The sequence below is a fragment of the Micropterus dolomieu genome, linkage group LG16 (genome assembly GCF_021292245.1).
Source record: "Micropterus dolomieu isolate WLL.071019.BEF.003 ecotype Adirondacks linkage group LG16, ASM2129224v1, whole genome shotgun sequence".
NCBI classification, from domain to species: domain Eukaryota; kingdom Metazoa; phylum Chordata; class Actinopteri; order Centrarchiformes; family Centrarchidae; genus Micropterus; species Micropterus dolomieu.
Window position 1 is genome coordinate 6,743,433 of NC_060165.1, and position 9,651 is coordinate 6,753,083.

The window sequence follows — 9,651 nt, forward strand, 5'->3', positions numbered from 1 at the left end:
CATCTTTTCCAGAAGAGATCAGCAATATATTGGACCTGTTTCCATCTTCTCCTTGCATACAGATCACTTCTTTCAAAAAGTCCTGGTGGTAGAATTGGTTTCCCTTTCAGTAGAAGCAAGTGGTTAGGAGTCAATGCCTCTAGGTCATTTGGATCTTCAGATAATTTAGTGATGGGCCGGTCATTCAGCATTGCTTTGACCTAGCAGAGGACTGTATGAAATCCTTCGTCATCCAAACTTTGTTGACAAAGCACTGAACTCAAAACCCTTCTGGATCATCCGTATTATGCGCTCCCAAATGCCACCATGATGTGATCCAGCAGGTGGGTTAAAACTCCATTTAATTTCTTTTTGCGACAAGTATCTTTCAATGTGATCCTGGTTTAACAATGCTAAGGCTTCTCTCAACTCTTTTTTGGCCTGTTCTGTATCTCCTTGGACAGCTTTTTCCTTTTTTGCAATATGCAAAATGCTGGGATGAGTTTGGTTGCAGTGTCTGCAAGTAATGCGCCTGTCGTAGTTCTTGCTTAAATGCCCAGTGCATTAAACAAACAAATCAAAAAGTAAAAGTTTAACTTGTCCACATGTGTCTTTTTCCTCAGTTGTGGACATTGCTCCAATGCATGGTAATGTGTACAATACAGACATGAATTCTGTCCTGAATGTCACCAAAGACTGGATCGGAAGCAATTCTGACCCGTTTCTCAATGAATTGAGTGGCAGTGGGGGTACTGGGTTTATTGCAGGTTTCAATGAGGAGTTGGGGACATTCAGGAGTAGGCTCTTCCCTGTAGTCCATTAAGTGAAATGGAAAGATTGATATGAGTTACTGTCCTTGAGAAGTGCATGTATGACTGTGTTATTTGAATATTTTAAATACTGTGTAATGGGGGAGGGACAGAGACAGTCATTAATATAGAGGCAATACAGGAAGGGACTCATCAGCCTTGGGGAGCTCCGGTGTTGGTGATAATGGCAGGTGACACAGCGGTGCCCACTCTGACAGTAATGCATTAATAGGATTTTAATAAATAGGCCTGCTGATATAGACAGATAGGCCTATACCAACAATGCAAGACCTTCATGTAGCTATACCACTGCAGTTGAAGCACCATAATTTATGTTAAAGGCCTAGTTCACCCAAATCACAAAGTAATGACTTCTGCATCACTTAATAGCCTACATCTGATGTGATTTTATTTCAAAAGTATTGTATTACCAACAAACTACATTCCTCTACAGGGAAGACATTTTAACAGCTTCAAAACTGTCAGCATGTAGACACAGTGTGTGTCATACAAAGCAATAAACAAGCATCCAGTAATGAAGTTTGCTGGTGAGGTGAATGACTACTGAGCCAGTCTTCAGAGGCCGACAGCATCCATGACAACAATAATTGTCCCCCTGGACCTCTGTGACCACTCCAGAATTAGAAAAGAACAATGTAGTTTGCAGGTTTGTTGGTAATTGCACCATTTTAATATAAAATCACATCAGATCAAGTGATGCAGAAGTCAGCACCCCATCTTTTTGCTCACTCTGTAATAGTAGAATAGGTATCCAGTACTTAAATAAATAATAACTACAAAATGTGTTCTTTGTAAGATCCAAAATTGTTACCTCCTTATTCCATAACTTCACATCTTGTTCCCCAGTAACTAGGGCTACATGTATTGTACTGTCGAGGTACACTCGTTATCAGACTCCAACCTGTATTACCAATGTTCGGGATTTAATTAATTACGTTCACTGCAGCTTTTATCCAACAGGTGGCGCTACACGACCAAACATTTAACTCAATACTGGTTGTGTTTAAAGTGCCTGTCCAATTTATATCTCATTTTAGTGTTTCTTCATGTCACACAAATTATGACTATTGATGTTATTTATTCATGCCTTTAAAATTAATCAAAGCAGAAATGAAAATATCCCCAACTTTGTGATGACACAACCATTTTTTCAACATGAAATTAAGAAAAAAATTATTTTATTGTTAATCTTTTCATACACATATCTATGGTTAATCTTATAATATAATTGTAAAAAAAAAAATCATCTACTAATTCCAAGGAATTAATCATTTTAAAAGAAATTTTGTAACATGACAGAAAATGTTTAACCTTTTTGGTAATACCCTGAATATTATGAAGATGAAAACTGCTTATTGTGTTTCAATTGTTTTATTGCCTTAATTAACTGTCTATGTTCAATATTTAATTGAAGTGACTGGCACAGGGTATAAACTGCATTTTGAAACATTACTACAGTGTTGCAATGTTTGACCGCTGAAAATCCACAGTGTTGCAACACATAAAAACAGCGGAAAAGAAAGCTATTCATATAAGGATAGACTACCATTGTTTCGTTTATCTGCATTTCCTTAAGTTCTCTCAGCTTCGTCAAGCTGACAGTTTGCTAACAATAGAGCAGAACCAAGTTGAGTTTCATATTAAAATGGATATACTGTTAAATGTCATATGATAAAAAATGTGAAAACATAACCTTGAGAATGTATGTATGCATGTATGTATCTAAGTATTTATCTAGGCTATCTAGACATTATAGAATTAAATTAGTTATTTTGCCACTTTTATTTTGTATACGGTGACCGGACACTGTGAAACAAGTATTATCGCTTTTACTTTGAAAGTTGTGAAAGAAGACGACACATGGTCGTTGAGAGTACTTTTATTTTGAAACCTTACAGGAAGTCCCATTGTTGACCACTGTGTGGCACTTGATGCACAACTAGTTTGCACCCCTCCCGTCTCCTGTGTCGACAGCAGACAGATCCTCCTCCAGCCTCTTTAAACTGCTTTCACCGCCACACAAACGACATTTTGGGGGTTCGGTCTCTAGCCCTCCGTCCTCGCACCCCTCATATCTCTCTGTGTGTTTCGGAGGGTATTTCTCCTCTGTCGGAGCGTTTGGAATCGAAACGAGCAAACTGAGCTGCTAACGTTTCTTCAGTGGGCGGATAAAGCGGAGGAGGGCATCCGGGCCCGGCTGCTCCGGAGAGTCGGTTTGAAACGACGGAATTCACCATTTTCAGGTAAATTTGACAAATGTCACTTGTGGAAAAGACACAGTCTGTCCGACAATAGACTCTGTGACGTTACATTTCGTCCGGCCGCTTAGGACGAAGTCTGAACAGTGCAGTGTGGGAATGACAGCACAGAGGAAACGGCAGCTGAAGAATAATTCAACTAGACAGACTCTAGCTATATTTCATATTTTACAGCTACCTTCCGTGTAACCATTTGCAATTATGGCTGTTATGTTGACGCCTCGCACATATTTGACACATGCAATCTCTTATTTCGTTATTTCAGATGCAAATATTTTGTTTTGTTTACATAGAGTAGGCTTTGTGTTGGCAGTCAGGCTTCCCTCCCAGCGACAGGAACCCTAATGCAAATTTTAGAAGGATATTAATACAGAAGAATAAAAGCAAAATGCAGGAATATAACTGAAATGCCACCTTAAAATATCACACTGTTGATTGAAGTTAAGAGAACAACAATCCTGCTTTACTGGTCTGATTTCTGGTCAAGCAGTTAACACCATGTAATGCAGGAATGTCATTGATAGATCTCCAAATGGCATAAATCTACTGTAAAATAAATATCTTAACACTATACTATATTTTATTAACAATAAAGTTTGTGTGTCTGTAGCCTACAACCACAGATTCATGCTCATACTCACACCAGTCTGTACATTTACATGTATTTTGGAAACGCAGTGAGATTTTCCTTTCACTTTAAAGCAGCAAAGGTGCATTACTCACAGTGAAAGATTACCTCAAGCGTCTGCATATAGAAAAGAGCTGTGTTTTCACTTGACCTTTCTTATTGTGACTCCATATAAATAAATAAACATTGGCTTTGTGGTTTATGAGAGTGCTTGTAGTTTTAGCTCGTGCCACATTGAAGTCATAGAGCTGCAGGCATTTCTGCTGGCTTGAGAGCATCCCTTCGCTTGTTGTTATGCCCTCCTTTGGAAGTTGGATTTGTGTTCATGAATTTAAAATGACTGTTGATTTTCCCTCCAAGTTTTTGTCAGTTCCATTAAGATGCTGTTGTGACTTGGGGGTGGGACACAACAGTGCACATCCTGCTTGTAAATTACCTGTAGGGGATGGATGGTTGGTGTGCGCAGTGCAGTTGTCAGTCATGATATATCAACAGCATCATATCATCACTGTATCTAGCAGATGGTAACCAGTTATATTGACCACATATCATCCATTTCTGTGGTGAAGTGTCTGTAGTGCATTTAGGCTCTTTACCACTTCCTGTTTGACCTGAATTTACTTCCACCATCCTTCATCTGGAACAACAGCCAGCTCATTTGTGTGTGTGTGTGTGTGTGTGTGTGTGTGTGTGTGTGAGGGTGTGTGCATTGACCCACATTCAGATCTAGGCTGTTGGCTGTGAGAGTGATACACCCCCAGAGGACAAAGTAATTACCCTGAACCCCCCTCCCCACTCCATGCCTGCGGGCCATATAGCAGGGCTTGTATTGATCTGTCTATGCATTATGTTGCGTATAGTAGGAACATGACAGCGTGTACTGCGCATATGTGTGCACACACTCAAGTGCACACGCTGGCGCTCTTTCTCCTGGGACCAACAGATGAGAAAACGCACGTTGAAGTGAGTTGTCTCCTGGCAGAGGAAAGTTCTGAGATTTGGTTTCAGTTTGAGAAATTAAAGTGCCATGTGATGGAACTGCAGTGTCAGTGATTGGTTGGAAACTTCCCGTTGGAGAAGAAGAGTGTGAGCAGAAGTCAGAGTGAAAGCTCTGTGTGAAACAAGACAAACACGTCTTGCAAGCGTGATCACACATATATATACTATTAGTCATGAAGAGAACCTCTCAGCCTGTAACGATAGTTGTGTAATGCCTTCCAAAGTCTTATAAAGTAACCCCTGATGATGTCATTAGGGGTTATCTCGACTTGGGCTCGGAGACTACACATTTATAGCAGAAAGCTGTCGGCCTCTGCTGCTTTGATTTTGACCGTTCAGTTTTTAAATTGTCTCTTGTGAGTGCCTCAAATTTATGAAGAGTCAAACTGTATTATAAGATAGTAGTATGAACAAAGAAAATCCACATCTGTGGTGTGATATCCCACCATGCTTTTGCAGCAGAGCTGACTGACGATCAGCCTCCAAAACACTGTTGCTATTGACAACCAGGCCAGCAGCTTGATATCTCTCTCTTTCTCTCCCGTTTATGTAACTCCAACTTGTGCAATGTTTTATTGATCGGAGAGGTGTGTACATGCCTGTGTGTGTGTATTTCTACGCGTGCACATCTCTTTGTTTTTCTTTTTGCATGCTTTTCTGTGTGGGCGCACTTTTGTCTCTTTCAGTGTATTTATATAATTCAGTATGTTTCCGTCTTACTTTGTGTGCGTGTCTGTATGAACATGTAAGTTTCTTCGTGTGTGGGTAAACGTGTGCATTTGGGTGTATTTAGAATGTGTTTCAGTGAATGCACCACTGTAAGCGTTTCCTGTGTAGATGCACATGCATGTTTCTCAGCGTGTGTGTGTTTGTGATCAGGTATTTTGGTGTGTGTTTGTATATTTCCATTGACATTTTTCCTCTGTGTGTGTGTGTGTGTGTGTGTGTGTGTGTGTGTGTGTGTGCCCCTGTGCTTACACAAACATTTTAGGTCCTTTCTTAGCCCAATAAGCTCTTTCTCCCTTTTCTCTTCTTTGGTACCTGAGTAAGTACACAATATGTAAAAAGCAGTAGAATGTGAGTCTTGCTAACAGCCCCAGGGGCTGATGGGAAATGTCTTCCTGTCACTGCACTGCCACAGGGTGGGCATCATGTAGGTGAAGTAGCAATTATTGTTTTTTTTTTAGGTGTCTGGCTAATTCCAGGGCTTCAGAATGATGCACTTAGTGTGGGCTGGAGTAAGAACACACACTTATAGACATTTGAGACACACACACACACACACACACACACACACACACACACACACACACACACAGATTTATGAGGAAAGTTATTTGAGCCATGTAAGGAATGTGCAGTGGTGTGAGTTCATTGTCTCTGTCTCTCTCTCACACACACACACCTTTTTTTCTGGCTTAAAAAGTAAAAAATATAGGTCTCGCTGAAGCGGGAAGCTTCCGGTCCGAGAAGTGAAGCGAATGCGGAAGTCCCGCATTCTATCGAACGGCCAGCAGGGGGCGACTCCTCTGGGTGCAAAAAGAAGTCTGGTTTTTCACCTCTAGAAATAATGGTAAAATGACCCTGCTTCTCACCTGATTTATTACCTCAGTAAACACTTAATCATAATGAGTTTACAGTCTCAATCGCTAGTTTCATATCTTCTTCAATACAACATGATGTTCATTTAGTAAATTATGGTCCCATTTAGACGAAAATAGACCATAAAGCAGAGTATGATTCAGGGCAGGATTATCTGTGATTGACAAGTCTTTACCATGCCGACCTGTCAATCTGGCTAGAGTCGTAACCACTGTAAATTTAACCAGCGGCGTTGAAAAAACTTATTAGGAGTTGGCTGTTTATTTTCTTCGGTGAATACGTTTTGTTTTAAGCCTGTTGTTCGCTAGACAAAATTATCATCTCGGTTAAAATGATGCAATAAATTACAGATGCACCTAGCTAAGCAAGCTAGCTAGCTCCACAGTCTCTTCCAAATAAGGTCATGTCCGGTGCAGCTGGTTGCAAAAAATCAGACAAACTCGAGGCTTCAAAACGGCAGTCCACAAACGTGATGTTGTGCGTGTGTGTATGTGCGTGTCTTTGTTCTCTCTCACTCACACACACATTGCAAACAGACACACACACTCTATTATACTGCTCTGATACTCAGTTTTGTCTCTTTAGGCGCGGTGCACACACACACAGACACACACGCTATCATTATTCTTGTATGTTTTGGCGGCACGTCCTCTCCAATTGCACCCCAGGATAAACCATCCCATTATGCTTAGAAGTGTGTGTGTGTGTGTGTGTGGAAGGTTGAGATTGGTGAGATTGGCTGATAATCTGGAGATTAAAGAGGTCATATTATGCTCATTTTCAGGTTCAAAATCTTATTTAGGGGTTTTACCAGAACAGGTTTACATGGTGTCATTTTCAAAAAACACCATATTTTTGTCATAGCTCCTCTTTTCATCTTGTGTGTTGAAGGCTTTGTTTTAGCTATGGAGTGATACATCTTGCCTCTACATGATCTTTGTTGGGAGTTACACATGCGCATCCATCCATCCATCGTCAACCGCTTATGCTGCGTACAGGGTCGCGGGGGGCTGGAGCCAATCCCAGCTGACATCGGGCGAAAGGCAGGGTACACCCTGGAGAGGTCGCCAGTCCATCGCAGGGCCACACATAGACAAACAACCAGTCACACTCACACCTAAGTAGGGATGCAACGATTACAGATTTTGTTGGTATGATTGTCAGAGAAATAATCACGGTTTCATGATTACTACAATTATTATGCATTAATTAATTTCATAACACTAGTAATGACTTAAGTTCATTTATAATATTTATTTACTTTAACAATTAGATTTCTATACTATGTAAGTATTATTAATATAAGAGGAATATTAACTTTTATCCACCAGGGGAAATTGTTATAAAGGAGGGGAATAAACTGTACTGTTACTGTCATCAACTCTCATCCATACACATGTTTTAGTGAAAATGAGAGAAAGAAATTGAGTGCAGTGTTAACTGAAATGCAGTTAATTTGTAGCCTATTGTCCTGAAAGTCTATAAGCTCCTGAGGTATGTTAGTGTTTTACACCTGGCAACATTTTCTTAACACAGACAGGAGAAGACAACAACAATGTTAAATGTTCAGTGACTGAAGGTCTTGAGAGGACTAAGTTCTGTCGCAACATGTATGTGACAATAAAGTTATCTTCTATTATACTAGCCAATCAGAAGCAGAGAAGGGCGGGCCAATCAGAAGCCGGTAAACAGCTTCAGTTCAGCTGTACAGGTTCCCCTTACCAGTTTTGCAACAAGGGCTGGAGTTTCAGAGTGGTGAGTTATTAATCTGTAACAAAAGTATCTTTCATCCATAAGGTTTTAACTGAGTTATGTCTCTGCATCACAGTAACAACTTTATATGCACAAAAAAAGCTCAATAAAGGAGAGGGAAAAAGCCACAAAGCATATTATGACCTCTTTAACCAATGGCATTGTTAGAGCACTAGCAGGCAGGGATTATAAAAACACACACTCACACACTGTCTCATTATTCCATTATGTTTTGCATCTTGCCCCTTCCAATTGCCCTCAAGATGTTTGTGTGTGTGTGTGTGTTTGATGACTGAGATTGGCTCATAATCTGGAGATTAACCAATGGCTTTGTTAGAGCAGCAGCACAAAGGGATTACACACCCACACATAAGCAGAGGTCACAATTTAAAATAAACAGACCTCATTCATGAAGTCACTTTCCTTCGAGTTGTGAGCACTCACTGTAAACTCAACTGGTGTCATTTGACAGGAAGGATGCTGAAATATTCATCACGCACACAACTGAACTCGGATGAGGGAGATATTAGAATCATGTTATATTCTGTTTTTAACATGGGCTAAATAGCCTCAGGAGAAGTGACGCGTGAATGTTAAGTTACTTTTTCACTTTGTTATGCTAATGATACTATGTTGCAAAACAGTTTTTCAATGCTGTGTTGCTTACAATTAACTTTAAACCTTAACGTTGCCAAGCAAATTCATTCCTGCAGTTGAACTGTGTCTTTTTTTGTAGCTATATTGTTACCTTCAGGGCATGTCTATCAAGTAAATTTACATACCACGGCAAACGTATCCACACACACACGCACACACACTTGTGTGGAGCAGAATTGTCTTCCGTAAAATGTTAACAACTAACAGCTGTGCTGCAGTATGGCTAAAGTTCCACAAAAATGTTACCGGCATCCAACCTACCACTCTCGTTATTTAGTTTGCTTCAAATGAGGCTTACCCTTCACACAGTTTCTCTTGACTGTCCCTCAATAGTACTGTACAACATTACAACATCGCTCAACCTGCTAGCAAAATTTGCTGCGCAATATGCTCACGCCAAGGGAGCTAACCCACAAAATAAACGGCAAAACATGCCAAAACATACAGTTTCCAAGTTTGGAAAAAAAAAGAAAATTAACACGACATTCAAAAGGGGTAATATGTGTATCAATAACAGCTACATAATGACAGATTGCTGATAAGTCACATGTAATGAGTGTGATTTGTGACTGACACCTGGTAATATTACAGTTGACACCTATGCGCTTTCGAGTCTTCAGCTAGTGTTTGCTTCACAGGCTGACAGGACAAGGTAGTTCATAGCCAAAAATGCAGAAAGTTTAAGTGGGAGATTCCTACTACTTTTTTTAAACTACTTTTTGCTATCCGCCATATGTCTGTCAAGTAGTAGATGTGACAACTGGTAACTGAAAATGATGTGACGCAGCTGTAAAGTAAACAACTTTAACAGCTTGCTAAGTGATATGGCTCTGATTTATTTTAGATTATAAATTGTTTTAGATAAAAAAACAAAAACAAATTTAAGCTAGCAAATTCAAAACTGGTTTCATAATACAAGAGTATATAATATTAGATTGTATGTGCA

At 39.9% G+C, this 9,651-nt stretch overlaps 1 protein-coding gene across 3 annotated transcripts in view; it reads left to right on the top strand.

The window, feature by feature from the left end:
* The first annotated feature begins 113 nt into the window (after window positions 1-113).
* The window catches only part of cdk17 (cyclin-dependent kinase 17), a 50,863-nt gene continuing 41,325 nt past the window's right edge, over window positions 114-9,651 (top strand). Inside the window, exon 1 of one of the 3 annotated variants that reach the window (XM_046071894.1) lies at window positions 114-323. The gene's annotated coding sequence lies outside the window, so the exon portion shown is untranslated. Of the gene's footprint in view, window positions 324-2,726; window positions 3,053-9,651 lie in introns of those variants that run through there. The other 2 variants (XR_006828523.1, XM_046071893.1) reach the window with 2 other exon arrangements.